The sequence below is a fragment of the Meleagris gallopavo genome, chromosome 2 (genome assembly GCF_000146605.3).
Source record: "Meleagris gallopavo isolate NT-WF06-2002-E0010 breed Aviagen turkey brand Nicholas breeding stock chromosome 2, Turkey_5.1, whole genome shotgun sequence".
Classification (NCBI taxonomy): Eukaryota; Metazoa; Chordata; class Aves; order Galliformes; family Phasianidae; genus Meleagris; species Meleagris gallopavo.
This window is the reverse complement of record NC_015012.2, coordinates 23,522,457-23,534,507: the sequence shown is the minus strand read 5'-3', so window position 1 is coordinate 23,534,507 and position 12,051 is coordinate 23,522,457. Positions and strand designations below refer to the sequence as shown.

The 12,051-nt window shown below is 37.9% G+C and overlaps 1 long non-coding RNA gene across 2 annotated transcripts in view; it reads right to left on the bottom strand.

Annotated features, from left to right (window-relative positions):
* Positions 1-12,051, bottom strand: part of LOC116216303 — a 43,688-nt gene that overhangs the window by 5,689 nt on the left and 25,948 nt on the right. For both annotated transcript variants that reach the window (XR_004158816.1, XR_004158815.1), the window contains 2 exons: positions 5,110-5,199; positions 8-196 (listed from right to left, as the gene is read on the bottom strand). This is a non-coding gene — a long non-coding RNA (uncharacterized LOC116216303). The remainder of the gene's footprint in view (positions 1-7; positions 197-5,109; positions 5,200-12,051) is intronic.

Genomic DNA, 12,051 nt, shown 5'->3' with positions numbered 1-12,051 from the left:
CAATTACCTGTATGCAGCTATTTGTGCTCAGCCATCAAATCCAAGTATCTTCTTTTTTGTACTTAACATCCTCTTGTCTACTTTCATTTTTAGTACACACTTTTATCAGCAGTATTTCCATCAACACTCACTTTAGCTTCCTTCAGTGTAGAAAGGCGTCATTACTGCACTTCTCGCACAAGAATAAGCTCAGTATCTGAAACAAAAAGTGCTGGTTTTAGTTTTCCTTTTTTTCAAAACAAAACAAAGAAAGTCAGAAGGTTAAACAACTGCAGTTGAAGCTATCATGTTGAGCTGCTATAAAAATGAAAAAGATTGGTCTGAACACACATTTTTTTATTAAAAAAGAATGCACATAAATTATAGCTGCTGACCATGTAGTCATTCTTTTTATGAGGTGTTTCCCTCTACTCATATATGATTTCCATATATAAATTCCCTGTTGGTCTGAAAACTGCTCACATGAAACTGGTGCTTTTCTTAACAAATTGTCCACAGAATCTGCATTTCATCTTGGACATGAAAAGTTCATTAGGGAAAAAAGCATCCCACTGTCCTGGTGGAAAGCAACACCAGACACTATTTGAGCTAAAAAAGGATCTGACTGCATAGCCTTTGTTTCCTGCTTTTCTACTTAATTATTTTCCATAATTTAATAAAAACCAGTGTAACATTACAAACTATAACAGTATCTGTAGTAAACCATTTAGACCAAGGCAGAAAAAAACAATTCAGTTTCATTTAGGATTTCAGTATGCTAAACTTTGTTTCTCTTAAAATTCTGTAGGAGAGGGAATGGGCACCTAGTTTTAGAACCGCCTTTTTCCAAGCACAGAAATCCTCTGCTCTGAAAGAGCCTGTTTGATGATATGCTCTCAAACCATGCAGAATAAAGCTTGAGAGCTGCTCCAAGCCTGCTCACCGGGGTCTTGTCACTGGGGAAAACCAGAATCAGATGCTCTTAGTGTTCAGTTGTAAATCTAAGGAAGCATTAAAAATAGCAAATTATGAAAAATTTCTTCCAGCACACATAAGAAAATCAAAATCCACATACATCATTATTTCAGTTACTCCATGTAGAAAAGAGGCAATGCTAAACTAAACCGGTCACATTAAGGGTCAGCTATTCCTCTTACTATGGAAGTGGTGCCGTCTCCTGAAAAAACCCATGGGTACAGCAGAGACCAGGTGAAGAATCTGCTCCAAAGAGATTTCTTCTTCTAGAGAAAAATGCTTGATTTGACGAATGCATGTCAAAGTGTGATAGACGGGGGACAATATTAGCTATGCTTCACTGAACTAATGTAAAAACAGAGCGTGGTCTCCAAAAGCACAGTTGCTTTCATTCCCATAATTTACTTTCATCTGTCTTTTTCAAAACCTTCCCTAATTAAGCTTAATTGCCATGCAGTCACACATTAGTGCAGCATTCTGTCCTCTTAAGGACCACCCATAAAATGTTTCATAGCATTAATCCTGGAAAGTGGTAGATAGCTTGTTTTGTTTTGTTTTCTAATGTGCCTAAGTGCCTATAATGCATAGTAATGGCTTTCTGGAACTGATACTTGACTCTGATTATAACAAAAAGATTTTTAGTTTCCATCAGGAAATTAGCAAGGTCAGAAGGGTGCTTGTGTTTGGGGAAAAACAAATATCTCTGATGGTTCAGAATCCAATGTCTTTGGAGTGCAACTCAGGCACGGTGATTCCCAACTCTGTCATATTCAACTTCTTAGGACAGTTATGGGGCAGACTACAACACTGGACACCCTTGGCTTTTGTGGGTTAGCTAGGTTCTCTCACAATAAGCAATGATTTGATTATCAGTGAAACTCGTGAAAACTATGCTTAGGTCTGAATAAAGCTCTAGTTCGGAGTATGTCTCTAAATAGTTTGTATCCATAATAGGGCATTTAGAAATAGTGAAACAAAACAACAGCAACACAGAATCACAGCTAAGTCAACTGAAGCATTCCCACAAGCAGGTTCACCTTTAAAAGTACAGCTTACCAGAATAGAGTAGATTTTATATCTCCTAAAGTCAAGAAGTTCCCAACATTTCTAGGATGCTCAAGCAAAAGGAGCAAGTTGCAAGTATCTTAGAAGAAACTCACTCCAAAGATGCTCAATCAAGCTGGGTGGGCTGAAAATTCAGATAGTCAGAGGGACAATAATGAAGAAGACAAGAAGAAAGTAGTGCTAGATAAATATACATATATATTTGCACAGCAGTCAGACGAGATCATGTTTTACAGCTCTGAGATTCAACAGCTTTGCTGACTATTGAGGGGATCACACACCTTGGCTAAAAATTTCATTTATCATTTGCACTGACTACTCATTGCTATGGATTCTGGATTGACAATTGCAGTATCTTAACCACTGCTAGAAACATTTCTCTTAGTTCAGAAATGACAAAAGAAAGGGAAGAACAACACTTAGGTCCAAGTTAGCATTTCTAAAATACTAAAAAATTATTAGGCTACTTTTAGTCCTTTCCAAAGTTCTCAAGCTTTGAGAGATATGTACATTGAATAGAGAAAAATTAAAAGAGAAATACCAAGAACTGTCTAACCAGCAAGGACTACTCACATGCATATTCCGTTGGTTAAATTTATCCAAACTACACAATACTAAAGATTCATTCGTTGAAAAAGTAAGACTCTCATGTGATGCACATGAGGCAAAAGTAAAACAGAGAACAAGAAACACACGCATTATTGCTTATGAGCCCAAATGGAAGTTCTGAGGCTGATTTAATATTTTAATGTTAGCAAAAATCAGTCTTTTCACTCATGCCTTTATGAATTTCAGAACTGAGCAAAACAACCTACTCCTAGGTTATTGGATTAGAATAAAAATACAAACATTTCATTTGTATTTTGTTTAATGAAAGCTAGAAATTTTCTAAGGACACAATTTCTTAATTTCTTTCTTACAAACCACAGACATAAAACCCTTTCTACGTTGACACTATCTATCTTTGTGCCTCATTTACTTCCCAGCCCAACATTTCTTTCTGGGTGAGGCCAGTACAAGGCAAACACTGTTGGGAAAACCAAAGTGACAAGCAAGCAAGCAAACCAGAGTGAAGAAAATAAAAGGAATATGTTTGCTCTGCCAAGTATGCTGTAGGACATTGAAGATATCGTAGCAGCAGTTGAGTTAATCTTAGAATTTTAATAGGTCATTATAGAAGTAATCTGCCATATATTATTAAACGGAAGTCTCCAGCTCAGAAATGATGGACTGACCTAGTGGTGTCCACTAGAAGCATCATTCCCATGGAGAAGCTACTGACTTCTTTTATTTTGGACTCACCTCTTTGGTTTCAAATTCTCTTTCAAACACGGCCCCGGTGGCACAAATGGCAGTCCTGGGGATGGCTGCACTTGGCAGGCAGGCTTGCTTGCTGCAGGGATCCTGAGCTTTTGGGCCTCAGCATCTTGTATGCAGCCTACCTAACCCATGGGGTATAGCCAGTAGTGTTGGGATTTTGTGGGATATGACTATCTGGAATAGCTTTGTGGCTATTTCCCCAGAGAACTCATGGTGCCATCTCTCTGGCATTTGTTCTAAGCATCTTTTTCCTTGTTCTTAAAAATAACTGAAATATCTAATCTCTAAAAATACCAACCTCTCACAAAAGTATATAGTTCCTCAGGGAAATGATGTTACAACAGCACTGTGTTCTGCAAATGTTTGTCTATCACTTACTTGCTCTTTCCCCTCAGTTTTAACTAAATCTCACAGAAGGACAGAGTTGTCTTCATGATCTGCAGACCCTTATAAACCCTGTGCAAACCAGGGACATCAAAAGAGCCAAATATCATGCTTCAGGGAAAGGAAAGCAGGCCGGCCCTGCAGCCATGGCCAAGACATGCTGGCAGCTCTCTGTGGCCCATGACAGGGCCTGCAGTGCTGGCCTGGCCATGCAGGTGGCCCTCCCTGCCAGATCCTGAAAGACCAGCAGGGCTGGTGGTTAGTAGAGGGCTGGAAAGCAGATGACAAGGCTGAGGAGACAGAAATCCATAGGAAATGAAGCTGCTTTGGTTTGGCTGCCCATGGGTCAAGTTGCTAGCTGATTTATACTGTTTTTTTTTCCCTCCTTTGTTGAGTTCTGCTGAAAATTCTTTTTCTGCTAATGATGCTTTCCAGGAAAAGTCTGCAGGGCTCCCTTCAAAACTTCTGGACAGTATTATTTATATGTTGAATGAGGGGGCAGAGAAGACAAGATTTTTCTTATGTTTTGCTTTAACCTTACCGATGCCTTTTTAGTGAACTATGAGCCAAACTCTCAATTTCACTGATCTTACAGTTGAGTAGATACTGTCATCTTCAATCCCACTTTTCCAGCTTCGGATCAATTTCATTAAAGACTAACTGAGCCTACAGACCTCCACATCTATCTTCTCCTAACCATTAATCTCACTGACCTCAGTGGGAGAGCACACGTGGGTTGGAGGCTCAGTACTGACATATACTTCATACAGACTTCTGTTTAATTCAGAGATGTAGCTACCCTGACAGTTATAATCCTGTCCTGCAGAAGTCAGTACTGAGTACAGAGCCAGTTCCTATAGATCTAGTTTGAATGTAGTTAATCAAATGAATTCATACTCTGTAGGCTTCACTACTCCTGAGGGTTACAGAAATACAGTAACACCAACAAATAATGATTAAAAATGCAGGAAGTCTCAGCAGGGAATGACTGCAGCATATCTACTTTGTTTTGATTCACATTTAATCCTGGCACAGACAGAAACAAGAATACAGTCAAGGCTGAAGAAAAGGATTTGTTCTAACAAAAGTACTTTGTTCGTATCTCTCTGTGAATAATGAAAGAATTGTGATGAACTCTATCTATTATAAATATATATAATACTTATTACACCAAACATATTTAGGGGCCTAGGTGACAAACATTAGTTACCTGGGGCACCTCAAGGCAGAAACAAACATTATTGATAAAATAAAGTAATATATTTTCATGGTTTATCTGGGTGAAAAGTGTTAAGTAGTTGATGACCAGGTGACTGCAAACTAAATACATACAAACCTTAGGAATCAAATCCAGCAAGCGCCAGACAAAGAGAAGCACTTACTCACCCAGGAGACTGCCTGTCTTTGCATCCTCCTTGGCAGTGGTAACTTGCTGGAAGCCTATAGTTCATCTCTGCACTTTGCTGCATATGGTATCTGAGAAAGAGAAAAGAGACTGATATGAATCCATGAACTACTAATCCTTCTCACTTTAGCTTTAAACTTTAGATTGGGCGTTGCAGCAAATCAGTAACAAGGTAATGATGCCTCAAGGTCAGTGTCTGATATCCTGCATGTTCCTTCTGACAAAAGTTTGAGTTACAAACAATAGCAAAGAGACAATTTCTACCATTGCTTGCACTCAGTCAACCAAGCAGGGAGTTACATTTACTGAAAGCAAAAAGTTGGTAATGCTAAAGTTTCTGATAGAACCAGGAGTTTCTTTGCTTTCTCCGCATTTTGGAAAACATTGAGATCAATAAATCCCTCCTATCTTCTGCAGAGGAAAAAAGAGCCCTGTGATCTACAGTAGCTCAGGAAAGTATAATTGTTGATGACCTACTTCTGATGCCATTTCAGAATTGATTTAATGATTTGCTTGCTGTCCTCATTGTAATGGCTTCTATCACTGTCCAGGAAAAATACACTGTAGCAGTGTATTTATTTATATCATGATGAAAATTCCACAAGAGCAGCACTCAGCAATGTTAGACTCAAGCTGTGTCTCTATGCACCTATAGTTATATTGCAGTTTGGAGCAATGCTCTTTTAAACAAAATCATAAAAAAAAACCAGTAACTCTGATTAGAATCTGAGTAGTACAGAAATGTCACCAGTCTAGAAGCATATCACTTTTATTGATTTATAAACCGTAAATTTAATTGTATCTGCATAGACATTGATCTGAATAAACTTATCTGGCTCAGGAACGTAAAAATCACCAGAAGTTCCTTGGCCTTTAGCTAGACTTTAACAGCATCCAAACAACACTCCAACAACAACAACAACAACTTTTCTTCTTTCTGCTGAAGCCATTACCCAACTTTCCAGCACAAATCCTGAACTCTGTCTCTCGATAGCCTGTGCTGTAAGAACGACAAAGGGCAGACAAGGGCACCAGACAATATAAACTGAAATGTTAGCTTGAGCGTAACTGGAGAACTACACTCTGCCAAATTCTGGCAAGCCTGAGCTTGCACCGCTGTTACCGGCAGGTCATTAGGGGAAGCTCAGCGGTGGTTCCTACTCACGTGGGTAGAGTTAAGGGCACCGCTGGGGCTGAGCCACAGCACGCAGCACCGCACACCCTGGAGCCACTGTCAGTCTGGAAGAAAATAGCATGTAAGCACCGTGCTGCACGACTTCACGCTCTGCATTGGGAAGATGGAATGACAAAGCACTGTGGGGATGGCTCTGAGACTTTTAGTCACACAAAGCAGGACCATTTCTACACACAGCCCCAGACACCCCTGTATAAATATGGTTATAAAGCTACTAGTGTTCTCTAGCTATAAAGAGATAATACCAAACATAAAATCAGAGGGTTTTCTTCTTGTCTCCTGCACATATGAAAGATAGCATTAAAAGAGATTACTTTTAAATCACTTGCAATTTCCTTTATGCAATAAAAGGTTTTCTTTGCTTGAAATTTTCCTATTTATGGTGTGTATTTGGACTCAGTGTCCCTGCTTTTAATGATGCTAGCAGTATTTGAGCCATTCATCAAACGTGACAATTGAAAAAGCTAGGAGTTAATGGGAGCATGAGCAGTTTGACAAACACAGTCTTTTTGACAAGACTGAGGTCAGGACTAAAAGAACTGCTCTTGGTTAAATAAACAGAAAAGCAACAAAGTAAAAGCAAAATCTTTGCAGCCATTTATCAATGTTAAAAGCCTTTTTGTTACAAGGAACATAAAGTGAAGCTGCACACAGGGATGGGAATTAAATGGGATTGAAAGAATTTAGTCGGCTTATTTTTTTTAGGTGAAATTAAAATGCCCAATTAAAACTGAAGAATTATGTCCATAAAGTTGACATGTAGCTATAGGATCATACAATCGTTAAGGCTGGAAAGACCACTAAGATCATCTAGCCCAACCACAACATCTAAACCTATGCATTACTGTTATCTCCTTCTGAACAAGCTTATTATTTTAATGAACCCAATCTTATTCAAGTTAACAGACTGATTCAGGTGGCATTGAAAGAAGAATGATAAAAAACTGACAACTTTCCTGATTTCTGCAAGGCAGGACAGCAACCTGTAGGCATGTCCTCAGCTGAGACTCTATCCATTGCAGCTTCAATAAACGTTTACCTGATATTAATTTGTTACTGGGAAGGCAGATCTTCCAGGGAATCTTTGCAAAATATCAGAGTTCTGCATTTGGCCACAACACTGCCTGTAGGAAATTCCTAGATGTCAAATGACTACTGGATGCTAATAATTAGTGTACTCTCTAACTTCCTCTCTGCTAGCTTCATGGACCATTTCTTTTGAATCCAGAAGATTATTTCAGAGTCCTTTCTCTCCTCCCTAATGTCCAACCCTTCAGAAAGTCCAGGAAAGGTAGCAAAACTGAATCTGTTCTTGAACTCCCTAAGTGAAAAGCTTTTCAGAGCGTACAGCAGGCATGTAAAAAAAAACAAAGGATAATTTCTTCACACTTTTAAGCGCACAAAGGCAAGCACAATGAAATCCTAATTATCCCTGGTTCAGTCTTGCATCCTGTATACCAGGAAGACTCTCCAGGCATTTTAGCGTAAACTTCAATGGGACAAGACTCACCCTCCTGTGATTCAGCTTTCGTGTTCTATAAATTTGTGAGCAATAATATTCTCATTACTAGGTGAGAAAACACACATTTAGACATTCAAGTTCTTGGATATTATAGCTGTGCAGAGTATTTTTTTTTTTTAATCATCTTTTTAAACATTTGATTACCATAACCTTTTGTTTATATTGCTATGCAGAAACCACATGAATCATAAGGGAATTTCCATCAGAAGCAAGAAATCTGGCAAGACTCAGTAAGCTTTTGCAATCCTAAGTTTCAGGAAAGACTTTTATGACTTTTGGGGTGAACATGCTGCCAGATAAAAAATCCCTTTTCTTTTGAGACTTCTTCATCCCTTCTGTGGCTTGCATGAATTTATAGTTATTGGCAGTTTAGAGACAGTTAAGGAAAAACGTACGCATCTAGGTACAAACACCAGAAAGACTAAGAATGGTCATACAATTACAGGGTAATTTTGCGCATCTTACTGATTTCTCATGACTTTTTCTTCTTTCACAAGATAGTTTCTACAACTAACTAATACACTTAACAATTCCTATGGCTACTGGAAAATCATGAAAGATTTCTTTTCCTGGAAGTGATTGATTATAGTCTGGACAAATGAAATAATTTTCCCTCATTACGCTTGGAGCAAAACACCCATTACAAGAGCACTGCTCAGTGATTTGGAGCTAGGAAATGTATTCCATTTAGCCTGTCAAACACAGTTAAACTGCTGTCTTAACTCTGCCTCACCTCCTTTTCAAGACTATACTAATATAACCTAATTTTCACAGAAAATTCTGGACTCTGGGAGGCAGTGACTCTTGAGCTCTTTTCCAGCTGGAATGGTCTTTTCATCTGCTTAGTCCCAGGCCTTTCTGGCTAGTTTTACGTAGTGTTTTTGTAAAGTATAACCTATAGTTTTAAAATAATTTATAGACCTTACTTAGATTCCTCTTTGGAACGTATCAGAGAACAAAACAAAACCAAACCCCGACAAACCAAAAGTAAACAAATCCCAATCCTTTTTTTCTTTCTTTTTTTTTTTTTCATTTCTATTTTCCAATAAAAATATTTTTACCCGAAACAACGGCAGGGATGTCTGAAGATTGCACTGCCTTCTCTAATATAAACTTCCTTCCTAAAGGACATAATAGTTACTTTGTGTCATAGTCACTGCTATTGTTTGTTTTTTAATCTCAGTCTGACAAACTGTGTAAATATCTGTAATTATATGACTGCAGCTAACCTTCAGTAAGGCTGGATCCTGGAACAGAGCACAACTAGGGCAATGATAATTTTAAGATGAAAATTTCATTGATCCATGCAGAATATACACAAATTACATTATGAACATCATCTTTACTAATGTAGTCATGCAATAGCAAGGTCTGGATTCAAAGATTCAGGAGGTCCCTTGTAGTCTCATGTCTCTTGTATATATTTTATGGATGGAATTATTCCTCAGCGCTATACAAAGAAAATCTCATTCCACAAAGGCGGGTTTGCTGCCTATTTGAATATTGGCTGGCTTTTTCTTCTTTCCCTAAAACTTCTGTGATAGCAGTGTGTTAAACTGCTTAAGGAAATCAACCCTATTCATGTTTCTATACTCTTTTCTTAACCAAATTAAGTCGGTGCTCAGAGATTCTAACTGTGTTGATGGTGAAAGTATTCCCTTTAGTCTAGTTCTGGGGAGATGGAGGTTAGAATCTAGATTTTACTTTCACTTTGCAACACTATTGCAACCAAACAATAACAACGAAGCCACTATTATTTATTTCTATTATTTAAAAAAAAAAGAAAAAGAAAAAGATGTGAAAGCACTGGCAGTCTACCAAAGTCCTTCTGAGAATTCATATTCACTACTTCCCCATCACTTGTTTCCAAGAAAAACCCCTAAGACACCTGAACAAAAACTAGTACTCATGAGGTACATGGAGTAACATGAACTGCAGGACTAAGCAGCTTAGGAAAGTTTTGCTTTGGCTAGCCCCAGGGAAGGATTTTGGGTGCTAAGGAACAGGCTAACTACAGCAGACACTGCAATCTAGGTGAATGCTAATATCTCTCTCAGGTAATACTGAGCAGTCACTGAACAGTCAGCTTGGTTATATTCTATCTAAACCAGTCCCTATATCAGGAGCTAAAATATATACCACAGAATACAAAGTGCATCTTATTGGTTCTCAGGAAAGACTACCTAAATTTTAATTGTAACTTTATTTAATAATAGCCCTCCAGCACACATTAAACACCCTTGTTTCCAGCCCCTATAATTTATTACCTTAATAGAAAATATTATTTTTGCCTGACATCAGTTTTTTTTTTTTTTTATGATTTTTGTTTGTTTGTTTTGTTATTAGTTCCTGAGTAGGAAATAACATAGAGTAGGATTTTTCTCAAAAGGAACAGAATAATATCCCTCCCTCACTGCCTGTGGGCAGCAAAGATGAACCAAGTCTTCAAATGGGAAGTGAATAGATAGAACAATATGACATATATAATAGAGACTACACACACATAATTTTCTTTGAAACTGTGATTGAGATGAGATTCTTCTGGGTAGCTAAGGATTTATGAGTACAGACACAGACAGACAAAAAATTGGGCAGGATCTAGAAGATTGGAAACATATTACCAAAAGACTTTTCTGACTAAAATTTCAGTCGAGTTTATCTGGTCCCTACAGCAAGTTATAACAGGAATCAAAACATTATTTAGAGGTGTTTTTTCATTATTTGACTCATCTGGGTGTTGACAATATTTCAGTATTGCCTATGGGAAATGGCCCAAATCATGGAATGAAATTCAAAGTGCTGGGACTTTGATTTGGCTTGGCATTTGATAATGACTGCAAGCAGAGAAAAATTTTATCAGGATTGCTTGCTACACAGTCATCAAAAATTATTTACTTTAACCAGAGAATATTTTGTAGCTATACATTTTTCTTTCAGACAGACTTCTGTAACTCTGTAACTTCATTATAGTTACTTTCGTGACATAAAAAACATTTATTAAACAAGCTAGACATTGGCCTAGACTCATTTTCATTTAAAACGTACATACAGAATAGTGATTTGATATGGTAAACACTTATACATCTTATATCCTTTCCACTGGGTCAATTAATGTGGTCATTGGATGCTACTTGCCCTTTAAGCCAATTCTGAGAAAGAGCAGAGCAAAGCCAGGCTGCAGTAAAAGACATTCTGCAAGGATGCTGGGCACTTAGGTCATATGTTAGAGCTCCAAAACCTTTCTTAATATACTGCAGATGTTGCTAAGCTTTGACTTTTTTTTTAAGCCATGTTTTCATTTACTATTTAGGTGGTCACTGTGTTACAGTGCTGCCAAGAAAGCCTTCGAATCTGCTAACAGTTTAAGAAGGGAATTAATTGTATTAACTCTTAGAGAAGTAACTGAAAAGAGTGAAAGGGTCAGAACATTAATTGCAGGCCTTCTGTCCTGAAATTGGAAGTTAAACCAACAGATAAGTCACAGTTCATCTACCTCAGCAAACAGTTTTTTATTTGTGAGCTGAAATTGTCACTACTGCTTGACCTACTGAGAAATTTTTGCTGGAAGAAAAGAGCTGATACAACGAGGGTCTCCAGAGCTAGCCTCAAAACACATGTTCCAGAGAGCCTGAAAAAATACTACCTTCAAATAAAGGCTCATAAATACTTCATTTCCCTTGTTCCCCAGCCTTTTCAGACTGAGAAAGATATCTGCTTACTCTGGCATTTTTGCATTCAGCCCTCAGCCTTCAGAACAATGTTACAGTTTTAAGGAGAGAGAAGACTTGTGCATTCAGAAGGCACAAAACACTGTGTCAAATTCTCATTCTTGCTCTCAGTGTTAGATCTGTCGCTGGATTTTTGTCTCTAACTGCAAGTGCTTCCAAAATGTCTTAAACTTGAATTTAAGAGAACATTTAATGTACTCGACATATTGGGGCACTACTGACACACAAGCTGCTATCACCGCTCTTCTGTACAGCCAAGCCAGTCCCCAGAGGCTATGGCTACTGTTGCTGAAGTGACATTCACTTGAGAGGAACTAAATCAAATATAGATAACCTGAGCAAACACTGAAGGGATCATTAGAAAATTAACATCCCCCCAGAAAGCTGCTGGAAGTTTATTGCTCCTAGTCCTGTTAATACGGTAAGCTACTGGGCTTATTCTTCTAAATAATTATGGTAGTTTTGCTACTTTTTTTTT